The following is a 14,135-nucleotide window of genomic DNA, read 5'->3' on the forward strand; positions in this document are numbered from 1 at the left end:
GGCTAGAGAGCTGTGTCACTGGAAGGACAGACCACTTCTGGGAAGAGTGGTAATAAGAAAGGGAAATACCTAAATGGAAGACAACCTGCCACACCCCTGACCAGTAGGTGGCACTGGCAGTGAGGAAGGCAGCTTCACAGGAAGCAATGGAACACAAACAGAAATCTGTGCCCAGTAGAGTCAAGGATACTATGAAGGAGTTTTTATAAAAATATACTAGGAACAAAAAGAAACCTAATAATTGATTAGATGGAAATGGTAGAAATATTAATAATAATGCAGAAAAGGAGGAAATGTTCAATAAATATTTTTGTTCTTTATTTGGGGAAAACAGATGATGTAGTTATATCATATGATAACACTCTTTCTGTTCCACTAGTACCTCAGGAGGATATTAAACAGCAGCTACTACAGATAGGTATTTATAATCAGCAACTCTGCATAACTAGCATCCAAGCGTTTTAAAAGAACCAGAAGAGAAGCTTGCTGTTGATTTTTAATAAGTCTTGGAACACCAGGAAATTCCAGAACACAGGAAGAAAGCTAATGTGCTAATATTTAAAAAGGGTAAACAGGTGACCTGGGTAATTTATAGGCCTGTTGGTCTGACATCAATCCCTGGCAAAATAATGGAGAGGCTGAAACCGGACTCAATTAATAAATAATTAAAGGATGGTAATATAATTAATGCCAATCAGCATGAGCTTGGGGGAAAATAGATCCTTTCAAACTAGCTTAATATCTTATGTTGATGAGATTACAAGTTTGACTGATAAAGGTAATAGTTTTGATGTAATATACTTAGACTTCTGTAGGGTGATTGACTTGGTAGTGCACCACATTTGATTAAAAAACTACACTGATATAAAATTAAGATGGAACACATTAAATGGATTACTAGCTGGCTGATTGAGAGGTCTCAAAATGTAATTGCAAATGGGGACTCATTAAAGGACAGACATCTAGTGGGGTCCCACAGGGACCAGTTCTTGGTCCCACACTCTTTAACATTTTTATTAATGACCAGGAAGAAAACATAAAATCATCACTCAAAGTTTGTAGATGTCACAGAAATTGGAGTGTTAAATAATGAAAATGACAGGTCGCTGATTCAGAGTGAGCTGGATCACTTGGTAAGCTGGGCACAAGCAAATAATGTGTTTTTATATGGCTAAATGTAAATGTAGGAACAAAGAATGTAGACCATACTTACATGATGGGGAACTCTAACCTGGGGAGCAGTGACTCTGAAAAAGATTTTGGGGTAATGGTGGATAGTCAGATGAACATGAGTTCCTAATGCAATGCTATGGCCAAAAGGACTAATGCAATCCTTGGATTCATAAACAGGGGAAGTTCAGGTAGGAGTGCAGAGGTTATTTTTCCTCTGTATGCAGCTCTGGTGCAACCACTGCTGGAATATTGTATACAGTTCTGGTGCCCACAATTCAAGAAGGAAGTTGATACATTGGCGAGGATTCAGAGAAGAGCCATAAGAATGATTAAAGGATTAGAAAAATATGGTGATAAGACTCAAGGAGCTCAGACTATTTAGCTTAACAAACAGAAGGTTAATGGATGACTTGACAGTCTATAAGTATCTACGTGGGGAACAAATATTTAATAATGTGCTCTTCAGTCTAGCAGAGAAAGCTATAACATGATCCAATGGCTGGAAACCGAAGCTAGATGATTTCATACCGGAAATCAGGCATAAAATTTTAATGCGAGAGTAACTAACCATTGGAACAACTTACTAACGTCATGATGGATTCTCCATCACTGACAATTTTTAAATCAAGATTGATTGTTTTTCTAAAAGATATGATCTAGGAATTATTCTTGGAAAGTTCTATGGTCTGACTGACTAGATGATCACAATGCTCCCTTCTGGCCTTGGACTCTGTTAATCCTTTATATCAAAAAGCCCTTTTTTATCTTCTAGTCTCTGGAAAACCCATTTTGAAAAAGCACTCCAGTGGATATGCAAAGCACTCCAGTGGATGGCACCTCTTTAGAGTTGCTTAGGCTAGGTCTACACTACCCACCTGAATCGGCGGGTAGAAATCGACCTCTCGGGGATCGATTTATCGCGTCCCGTCGGGACAATCGATCCCCGAATCGACGCTCTTACTCCACCAGCGGAGGTGGGAGTAAGCGCCGTCGACAGAAAGCCGCAGAAGTCAATTTTGCCGCCGTCCTCACAGCGGGGTAAGTCGGCTGCGATACGTCGAATTCACGCTATTCACGTAGCTGAATTTGCATATCTTAAATCGACTCCCCCCTGTAGTGTAGATGTACCCTCAATTAGCCCCGGGTCCCACAGGGGCCCCCACGAGAATATAGTATTCTATGGTATTGCAACTTTTTTTATGGAAGGGGTCCCCAAAATTGCTTTGCCCCAGGCCCCCTGAATCCTCTGGGCGGCCGTGTTGTGGGCTAAATCCTGGGATCTGTATTCAGTTTTAACATCACAAATATTCCTATTCTCTTCAATGGCAATTTCTTTGAAGTCAGTTCTAGATCTACCCACTTTCTGCAGCTGATTAAATTCTTCATTTTGAAAACAACCCATCAATTGCTTCAGCATCCAGAATTGCTAGCCCTTCACGAGGCAGAGAATATTGTTATTTTTACTTGCATTGCAACTGAACTGTCAGAAATAGAACCTTTCACTCCATGACATCTGAATGACAGTGACTTGTGATTTGGTTCTGCATTTTATGTGAAAGCAGGACAAAATGTTTCTGCTCCTAGAGTCTGAAGAATGAAATGAAAAATCTAAGCTGAGAAGCAAAATCATCAAGATTCAGAATCTCCTTACAGCTCAAGCAGACAGCATGAGAAATTTCAAATCAAATCAGAAAAGAATATGATTAAACAGGGGAAAGGATTGGTGTCTAGAAGAGCATGTTGAAAAGAATCTCTCGTTCATTACCAAATGGGATGGGAAGAAATTAATGTTATGAAACAGAAGCAGGAAATTGCACTACTCCAGATTCATTTGAAGAATTACAGGCTGGAGAATGAAGCCCAGTGTTCTGGCCAGACTGATTATAGTGAAACCAAGTGTACATGTTGTCTATCTCATTTATCACATAATTATAATTTTTTACTCATCGATAAGGACCTGATTCAACTGCCAATGAAGTCACTGGGGGTATGGCTGTACTCAAGGTTAGTAGAACTTGAGTTAGCAGACCCTGGGTTTGCTAACCTAGGGCTTGAGCATCTAAACTCATTTGTAACCTCAGGTTAGAAATTGTTGGACCCTGAGTCCCAACCTGGGGCACCAATGGGTATGTTTACACTGCAGTTAAACACCCGTAGCTGGCCCATACCAGCTGACTCTGGCTTGTGGGCTTGGGCTATGGGGTTATTTAATTCCAGTGTAGATTTTTGGCCTTGGGCTGAAGCCCAGGCTCTAGGACCCTGCAAAGTGGGAAGGTCTCTCTGCAAATCAACTGTGCTTGAAACCTACATCCCATCTTGACTCAGGCTCAGGCCATCTATCCCCCAGAGGTCCTGGGACTGAGCCCTGGGTTAGCATGATTTGTGTATAGATGGAAGAGGATTGAGGCTGAGTTCAACCCTGAGCTTCCATTGCAGTGTAGACATATTCTGGAAATTTTTGTGAACTGCAATGGGATTCAGAGGGAGATTTAAAGAATTTTGTCTTTGGTTGCACTTTGAGACTGATTCAAATCTATAAACAATATTTCTGAAACTATAGAGAACGGGCCATGAAAAACAACTTAATTGACTGCAGCCTAAGAGGTTTACATATTGAAATAACACTTTAAAGAGTAGGTTTGCCTTAAGATTTAAATAATGCAGTATGCATCTCAGACATGAAGACACAAATGCTCCCTGTTTCACTTGAATAGGAAGTAACTGATCCAAAGAATGGACAAGAAGACCAAAGCAAGTACAATGTTTCAGACAGAAAGATGAGTGAATATAGAAGTTGAATTATAGCTGTAATGCGTGCTCCCACACTGTGCTGCTTCTGCCCTGCTACCGACACAAAGAAAGTCTACAATACCACGCACATATTTTAACGTGAATTTAACATAAGAACAACCATACTGGGTCAGACCAAAGGTCCATCTAGCCCAGTCTTCCAACAGTGGCCAATGCCAGGTGCCCCAGAGGGAATAATCATCAAGTGACCCATTCCCTGTCGCTCATTCCCAGCTTCTGGCAAACAGAGGTTAGGGACACCATCCTTGCCCATTCTGGTTTATAGCCATGGATGGACCTAACCTCCATGAATTTATCTAGTTCTTTTTTGAACCGTGTTATAGTCTTGGCCTTCAAAAAATCCTCTGGCAAAGAGTTCTACAGGTTGACTGTGTGTTGTGTGGGGGAAAAAAATACTTCCTTTTGTTTGTTTTAAACCTGCTGCCTATTAAAATTTAAAGACACCATTGACCTTTTCTAGGTAACTAATACAGAGAGACATCTCCTCAATATATTTTTTTTATTTAGGTTCTGAGTCAGTTTTCTGCAGATATTCCAGTCAGCCACATTTTACCTGTGGTGTGAGGAAGTGCATGTGCTGTGGTTCTAATGTACACAAGACTGAGGACTGCAGAACTTCATTAAATCCATCATGTATGGAAGAGGTGGACATGTTTATAAGCAGTGCCCAGAGCCACAGCACAATAGGAAAGAGAGTGGTCAAAAGATCCTGAACAGCCCTATAGTTTATTAACTGGGTGCAGGTCTTCTGTGTTCAGTAAATGGGTGGAAGGGAGAGGCTTCACAAATACATTCTGGGGTAAGGCAAGGTTGTCCCTTTAGTCCATTGCTATATTGTTTTTCCTTTGGACCCTTTGCTGTGGGCAGTGTATAGTAATTGGATTTCAGGGCTTAAATATGTAGATTAAGGGGGGGTGCTTTATTTCTGTCAGTGAAAAATTTTACCTATGCACATGATGTCAGTGCTGGTGGGCAATACTGAAGATAGAGACATATTTATTAACACTTTACATAATTATTCAGAAGCAACTGGAGCACGAATTAGCATGAAGAACAGGGCTTTGTGGGTGAAGATTTTGGGTGCTCTTTTGCTTTTCCAGACAAGTTGAAGATTGTGGTGAGCCCTCCAGAGGTGATCATATTTTGGGACTCACCTTTGACAGTGATTCATATCCGAGTTGAAGTGGTTTGTCTCCCACCAGGTTCAGGTGATGAGGTGGAAGAGATGGACTTGACATTGGTAGAAAGGGTGATGTTAATTAAAACATTCCTGTTATGCCTTTGCATTTATATGGCATATGTGTATCCTCTCCCTGGAAAACTGTTGGTCAAATGACTCTGCAACAGCAAAAATAACCTAATGAAAAGAAACAGTCTACATGCAGTTAAAGAATGGGGATGATCTACCATTAAACTTTCTTGATGGTCTTGTGTTTGTTGTTTAATTTTCATAGGATTCACGCTGATGGGTCAACAGATGGCCACGCATTTTCCGGTATTAATTGGAAATGTCACAGGGGAAGAAATGGAACAACTGGTGGGGGGGGGGGAAGGGATGTAGCCCCAATAAGGTATTCTTTCCTGCAACAGCCCAGCAAGTTCCCTTTTACATATAACTTGCTTTAAGATGCATGTCCCATTGGTGATTTCTGTGATATCATGCCAACATGGTGACTCACAGTTTAGGAGAGTGTTGTACCTGAGGGTGCATAAGGAATATTATTCAGAATGCCATTTAACATTACTGAATTGCCCAGAAGATTGTATCAAAGGGGCACCATTGTACCTTTGAAATAATAGCATTCCTAGGGATTTACGGTGGCAGGTATTTTATGGTAAACTGCATATTAGTGGTAATTTGTGATGGAAGAACATAGTTGGGAAGTCCACGTTGGATCAGAGGAAACAATAGATCACTTCTTGTTATTTGGCTCCTTTAACATCCTCATCTGGGATTTGTTGGCTTTAAAACAGAGTCCTGCTGTGGCACGTCCAGATTTGATAACTGGTCTTTTTTTGGTCTTTTGTGGCCATCTGCATCTACCACAAGAAGAAAAGACACATATTTGCCATGTATTTTCTGGGAGACTGGCAGTTGTTCATGCACCTGTTGTAGAACTGCTGTTTGCACTATTTATGTTCACTCTGCCAGTGCATAAATTACTATTATAAACAATGAGATTAAAAACAAATGATTTCAGTGGAATTGTGGGTGGCATAGGGACATATACAAACGGATTGAACTTCTAGTTTTCAGAACTGGGGTGAAGAGGGTTTAGATGGTTTATTTTTGTATCTGTGAGTTCTGTTTGTGACTAAAATTTGTGTGTGGGGGGGGTGTTTTTATTTCAATAAACATGATACAAGACTGAGTGTCTTGGTAGCCTGATGGTTAGCTTATTTACCTGGGAAGGGGGAGATCCAGAATCCAGTCCCCTAGCTTGATTTTTTTATTTAAAAAAATTATCCACAGTGGAACAGTTTCTACAGGAGAGACTAAGCGCACCCCACATCAGAATAGTCCACAGCCCAGTGGCGAGGGCACTCACCTGAGAGGTGGAAGATTCTTGTTCAAATCCTTTCTCCTGCTCAGATGGAAGGGGGACTTGTACTGGCTCTCCCATATCCTAGTTGAGTACCCTAACTCGTGGGCTAAATGTTATGAGGGAGGTCCTTCCCCACAACTCCTCCAGGCTTCTTGCTAAAATGCCATTAGTGTCTAATGCCAAGCGAGGGTTTGAAGGCAGCTGAAAATCCCAATCACCTCCCTGCATCCTGGAATTAGATGCCTATTTCCAAGAAAGGGGTGGTGCTTAGCATACATACTGGCTTTTTGTGAGGCACCTATCTCTCCCCATTCTTTGTATAAAGAGTCGACTGAAGATTTGTTAATCCCAGAGACTTTCAAACTTTATTAATCCCAAAGACTTTCTAGGCACTTAAAAGTAAGGTGTGACAGCACTCAACATCACCATGCCTATGTTTCTTTGTGAATCTAGCCCCTGGTCTCTCTCCTTCCCTAAGCAAAATTGTTCCAAGAGTATACCCTTGTGTGGTTTGTCCAGTTTAGTTTTAAAGAACCTTCAGATACAGAGCTTCCACCAAGTTTCTTTGGACAGGGCTGGCACCAACTTAACAAGCAGGTGCTTGGAGCGGCCAAGGGAGATGGGCGGCATGTGCGGCAATGTGCCGCCGATCATGGCTTTTTTTTTCCCCTCCCCCAATTGCCGCTGCCAATCAGGATTGCGATCACAGCTTTTTTTTTTTTTTGCTTGGGGCGGCAGAAATGCTGGAGCCGGCCCTGTCTGTAGAAAGCCAGTTTTTTCAACCAAATTCTGCCCAACCATGTTTGCAAGAGCAATTTGTGGCCTGAAATAATTTTACCTACATCTTTGTGCTGGCAATAAATAGTAGTTAGAGATCTTGCTGCTTCATTTGTGGGTGCAGGCTGATAGTAGTTGTCAAACTAATAATATTTGTACCCAGAATTCATTTTTAGCACTATCAAGTAAGTGCAATTTTGGGCAATTACTTGTAGATGCAATTTTTCATCTGTAAGGATGAAGGTCACTGCTGAAAAGCTGTCCCTGAATTCCTAGGCCAGCCCTAAATATATACTGCATTCACCTCTCATAAAATGTTAGTCTTAAAGTATAGCATACTTTCTCCTTTCCTTTTGGCAATGGTTTGAGATTTCTCATTGCTACAAATTCAAAGTTAATCTCCTTAAACCTTTAGCTCAAGTGTTGCTTTACTAGAGTATATTTGATATTATCTGGTCTCATTAATTTACTACTGTGGCAAGAGGAAGAATAGCATCATTCTTCTTATTGTAACATAAATGATTTCCAGTAACTGTATTCAGGGTGAGTAACTTGTGCTCAGACTTAACAAAGAGCTCTTACTGGGATGTATTTTACCAATAGTCTATAAATTCCATCTCTTCTATCTTCTCTGCCAAGGGATCATTGGGTAACTATTATATTTTTCTTTGTCTTTGTGTTTTATACAGCACAGAGTGCTCTGTTGATACGTGACAGAGTGAAATGCTGGCCCTTATTCATGTCAATGAGAATTTTGCCATTAACTTTGATGAAGCCAGGATTTCACCCACTCTTTCTGCCCTGGAGAGTTTACATGGATAATTCCTTGACTTTGTATCATTCTTTCAGCATATGCTAGAAAGCCAACCGTTATTAATCTGGAAAGTCCATTTACAGTTTGCATTGAAGTCAATGAGAATTATGCTTGGTTATTTGCATTGGTTTTTTTCCCCCCTTTCCGAAATCAAATGACAAGTATTTCTTCCAAACCCTAGTTACACCCCTGAGTCACTGTTACACTGCAACATGAATAGTGCTGCAAGTAATTTCCCCCCACTAGCTCAAGCTGCAGCTGTCATCATCTCTTAGTCTCCATCACTGCAAATTAACAGGTGTTGGCAGTGATAGCTTTTAAGCTCTTACTGCAGCAAATTCATAAATTATTCTGTCACTAATGCCCAACCTGCCTATTCCTTTATTGTAACTGAGGACAATGATGACTTTCCTTGTCAAATCCAATAGTTATAGGGACACCAGCCACCATGTCTTATGTGGGGAGCAACAATAGAAGGTGATGCTACTGTTTCTTTTTCTTTTTCACAAAAGGCTCATGAAAGGCCCCCTCCCTCCCAACACCCTTTCCTCTTCCCCCTATAAGCCCAGATTTCTGAAGTATTCCTTGTCATTTTTAGCATTTGTTTTGTGGAACTAACCCAGACAGCTCCCATTAAGAGGCTGCCTCGCCATCTTGTAGATCAATTTAATATTGTGTAAAAAATTATTAGTTAGCTGATCTCCATTTAGTAAGCTAATAGCATTAGGAGCATCAATTTCAGCAGCTGAATGATATTTTGCTGGTGGAAAAGTCCATATGTGAGCTATGCCCAGAGCTGCTGCTGTCACACAGTTCAATTTTGCAAGTTGAATTATTTTTCTTCCACGTTTTTATCACCCTGAATTAAATATATGATAATAGATGGCTCTGCAGTGAGTACATCATGATCTGATGCAGTTACTCCAAGTGGTTTCACATGAGCAACAGCAGTCTCAGGAATTCAACAACATATTCATTCCAGAACCATGTTTTAGCTCATGTTTTAATACAGACTGGGGTTTGGGTTATTTCTTTTCAATCTTCAAGTCTCTGTTGAGTTTAAGGGCCTCCCTGAAATATTATGCCACAAGATTCAAGGTAGTGAGGCGGTAGTAAGGAAGGAGATGCAGATTTATTTCATTGTGAGATCTGAACACTCTTCTATAGTGCAGCTTTGGCTGGCATTTTACTGATGTATTCTTCTTTCCAGACTGTTACATACAAAATATCAGAGTGTGGATAAAGATCATTCGTCTAGTTAAGATGTATAATATTTTGTAAATAATTTCCATACCAGGAAGATAAACAATTAAATTGTAAGGTAATTCTGCTTAATTCCTGTTGTGCATATTTTATAATATTATACATGATTAAATGAATATTCTGTGTGTTACCTATGTATCTGGGGTACCACACTACTTTCCATTTAATAATTACAAACAATCCTACAACTAAATACAATCCAAAACTTTGTTCCCACCCACTCCCATCCCCAAGATAAGATGAGATTTGTTTCTTTTAAACCTTGTCCTCATATAAGATTAAGTCTATTTGTAAAATTTGCCACCAAAATCTGTAGTCAAGCAGGACAGCATGAAAAGAAATGAAGGGCTCGATACTTACTTTTTTCCCTGAGGAATCAGGGTAGGACCAGGTTCAAAAGAATATCATGAACTTTACAGTGAGGCGCTGTAGTGGCATGTCTTTGAATCAGTCAATTCTGCAAAGTGCATTGGTGTGGGAAAGAGGCAAGAAAATTGGAAAACAAGTATTAGTCAACAAGTACTCTCAGTTGGTTTCTTTCTTTCTTTTTTTGTACATTGATTTAAGGTCACCATTAAGCTGTACAGTTTAATCAATTTTAGCACGGATTTACTGTGAAATAGCACTGCTAAGCTATGTTCAACCTGTTTGTGCTACATCTGTCTCTTAAACAACTAAAACAGGTCCTTCTGTATGGTGACCAAAATCAATTTCAATAGCAAGTACTTACATATAGTGATCTGTTTGTAATACAGTGAAAAGGTCAGTAGAATTCCTTGACCAGTTAGAAATGTAACTTTCAAGCTTCAGTGGGTAAGACTTGTGATCACAATGTCTGGTAAATTCTCCTTTTTTTCCCACAAATCTTGTATTTGTCACATTATTTTCCGCACCTCAATGGCAATTTATCTATAGTATTCTCAACTTCACAGCCTGCCTTTTCCTCATCTTACTTGATTTGTGTTAACACAGATGTCAATCACTACATACTGGCTATTGTTAACCCAAAATACCAGAAAGCAGAAATAAACAATGTCAGGTTTTGATGTGACTACACTTAAACTTGTCACCCTCAAACTTCCTACAATTTTGCCTTTGCACGTAGATAACATTACAGCAGTGGAGTTGTGCCAGAATTTGGTCTGTGTCATCAAGAAAAAAATCCAACATTTAATTGGTTGCTCAACTTGCTGATATACCAGACTATTCCAGGAGCAGTGGAGCTATGAGTAGCATCAAGAAACTTAAATTGTCCACTGTTCATTTCCTCCACATCTCAAAATAATTGATTGAGAATTCTTTAGCTAGTGCAGATTTAAATTTACTGTTTGCCCAATGCCCTGTCACTATTTTAGGAGAGCAGCCACTGTTAATGTGTAACAGAGTTGTTTTATTTTTCCTGTCTTCCATTGGGGCAATGTGGATATTTTTGAATGATTTTAAAGCATGTCACCATTAAAGTGGTTCATCCCGTTGCTAAAGGTGTCACTAGGTCATGGGAGAGTCTCACAGTTTTGGTTCAGTCTGATCCAGTGCCCATTACAATCGACGGGTGTCTTTCCATTGACTTCAGTGAGAAATTGATCAGGTCTTTCATGCTCTAAGACATGGTATTAATTAAAATAAGTACAAGTAAAGTTGTTGGGGGGGAAAGGGAGGAAATTGTGAAAATCTTTGCAAATTTTTATTTTTTTGTCAACATTTGCAATTTTTGATGCCAAAATACTTTAAAATTTTGAATTTTGGAAAATTTTGGCCAGCTCCAGCTATCACTTTTACTATCATGTTCATCCTAGATGGCATTTACACACTCTAAATGAAACTCTCCAGATTTTGTGCAAATACATCCCATGTAAATCATGTGTTAGAATCATAGAATATCAGGGTTGGAAGGGACCTCAAGAGGTCATCTAGTCCAACCCCCTGCTCAAAACAGGACCAATTCCCAACTAAATCATCCCAGCCAGGGCTTTGTCAAGCCGGGCCTTAAAAATCTCCAAGGAAGGAGACTCCACCACCTCCCTAGGTAATGCATTCCAGTGCTTCACCACCCTCCTAGTGAAATAGTGTTTCCTAATATCCAACCTGGACCTCCCCCACTGCAACTTGAGACCATTGCTCTTTGTTCTGTCATCTGCCACCACTGAGAACAGCCGAGCTCCATCCTCTTTGGAACCTCCCTTCAGGTAGTTGAAGGCTGCTATCAAATCCCCCCTCATTCTTCTCTTCTGGAGACTAAACAATCCCAGTTCCCTCAGCCTCTCCTCATAAGTCATGTGCTCCAGACCCCTAATCATTTTTGTTGCCCTCCGCTGGACTCTTTCCAATTTTTCCACATCCTTCTTGTAGTGTGGGGCCCAAAACTGGACACAGTATTCCAGATGAGGCCTCACCAATGTCGAATAAAGGGGAACGATCACGTTCCTCAATCTGCTGGCAATGCCCCTACTTATACAGCCCAAAATGCCGTTAGCCTTCTTGGCAACAAGAGCACACTGTTGATTCATATCCAGCTTCTCGTCCACTGTGACCCGTAGGTCCTTCTCTGCAGAACTGCTACCTAGCCATTCGGTCCCTAGTCTGTGTTGGGAGTGCACTCTCTACCAGTTATAACAAAGACCTTGTCAGTATAATGGCAGGATATGTTGGTCACCATGGTGGGCTTAGATACAAAATCATTCAAAATATTCATCCTGAACTCGCACCCAAACTTCAACAGAAGCCTTAAAACAAGTATTCTTCTCTGGGTTTGCAGCCCTCAAAATTCAGATTTTGGAATTAGCTTTTTAAACAATTTATTTCAAATTCAAGGATTTCTCAGCATTACTGGTGAGCTGCTGAGAAAGCTAGATGACCCTGTGAGACCTGAGAATTTAGTGAGAAGACTTCATTGCAATTAAGGTCAGAATTATAACTTTTTTGCAATGTTGCCTTGATGCTGAGAACCATGAAAATTGGCAGCATAATTTATGGCTCTCTCTTTTCCACAGGCCACAACAGCAGTATCAGTAACATCTTTAAGTGCAGCTACAGGGTGAAAAGGAAAAGTTTTGGGGGACTATCATTTTTTATGAGAATACTGGAAGGGTCCCAGAAAGCTAGACACAGTTGAGCTAATGTTGCAGATTGACAGTGAATACTAAGGCTAAAGGAGTGTCCTATATATTTAGATCAGCAAATATTAGGTGTGCAAGGGACATCATCTGGCTCAAAGGCAATATGCTGGGAGGATGAAAAGAAAGCAAGTGAACATAGGTTACATTATAGCACCTACAATTACTGAAAAACAATATTCCATCGAAGAAGAATTATTGACTCCAAGGTTATTTTTGTAACAATAGTTTATCATATTGCATATGTCTAGCATATATTTCATATCATCATTATTTTTCTTGTAGTAATGCCCAAATTCCTCAAACCTGATCAGTATCTCACTGTGCTAGGTTCATAACAAACATGTGGAAAGAGTGTACTGACCAGCCTGATGAGCTTTCACTCCAAATATAACAAGACGTTCTAAGGAAGGGGAATGCAGTATAGAATACAGGAAAGAGATGAAGGTAATAAGTGCTCATCTTGTAGACAAATAATTTTTAAAAAAATATAAACTTTCCTCAGCTGAATCTCCTCTTAGCCATTCTTAGTTCTCATACTTCTATATGCTATAAACTATCCTCTCTGTTGTTCTGGATTGTTTCATCACCTCTTATCCCCAAACCATTCTATTTCCCATATACTCCCTTCCCCATCCTAGGACACTGGGCTGAGAGTAAGAAAAATATATATAGTCATCAGCAGAACCCCTAAACGCATCCCATTTTGTAGCTATTTGTTCCAACGTGCCTATCAATATGACGTACCACCAATATTTGGAGTGGTACATCATATAATACCAGTACCACCCCGGTATTCATGGAGTTATAGACTGAATGCCTCCCTATTAAAAGGACAGAAAATGTATTCCCTGTTTTTTAATCAATTTTTGCTCTTTTACAGTTCAAAATGATATACCTAGCCTAAACTCACATCACAACTTGAATATAATTTAGTCTAATCAATGGAACATAAAAGCTGAGATTTAAGACTAGATCCATAGGAACATCTCCCTCTCCACTGTGCTGGGGACTGCCTTTGTATAATGTGGGTTATCCCTTGTGGGGTAAAGCCAATGTAGGCAACTCTATACTCACTCACGCACTCATGGGATGGTCACAATCTAGGTGATGTATACAGGGTGGGAGAGGGCCTTGTACTCTGACAATCTTCAGCTATGGAATGGTCATTGCAGCTAGTGTTTGATTCAGCAGCTTGAGGGCCTTCACTGTTAAGTCTGTGGTCAGTTTGGTACTTGGGATGAAGCATTATTCAACAGCTGTCTCTGCATAGACGTGGGGAATTGAGGGTGAGGAGGGGAAAAATGCAGAGGAAAGAATTTTATAATGGAGAAAAAGGCAGATGTTAAGGCTGATCAGAGACAAGAAAAATAGTGAAGAGCAGGGGTGGTGGTTGTGAGAGCCTAAACACACCGAGGACAATAAATAGAGGGGAAGTGTTTGGTGGAAAGAAACAGATGGAAATAAAGACATGGGGGCGGGGGGGGGGGGGGAGAAGAGAAAATTGTCAACAAAACACATGCCACTAAGGGTAGTAAAATATATTAGGTAGGATTTTCAAAGTCACCTATGCAATTTAGGAACACAAGAACTATTTATTTCAAGTCAATTAGGCACTTCTGAAAATCCCACCCATTG

This window comes from Chrysemys picta, chromosome 2 (assembly GCF_011386835.1).
Source record: "Chrysemys picta bellii isolate R12L10 chromosome 2, ASM1138683v2, whole genome shotgun sequence".
Lineage (NCBI taxonomy): Eukaryota > Metazoa > Chordata > Testudines > Emydidae > Chrysemys > Chrysemys picta.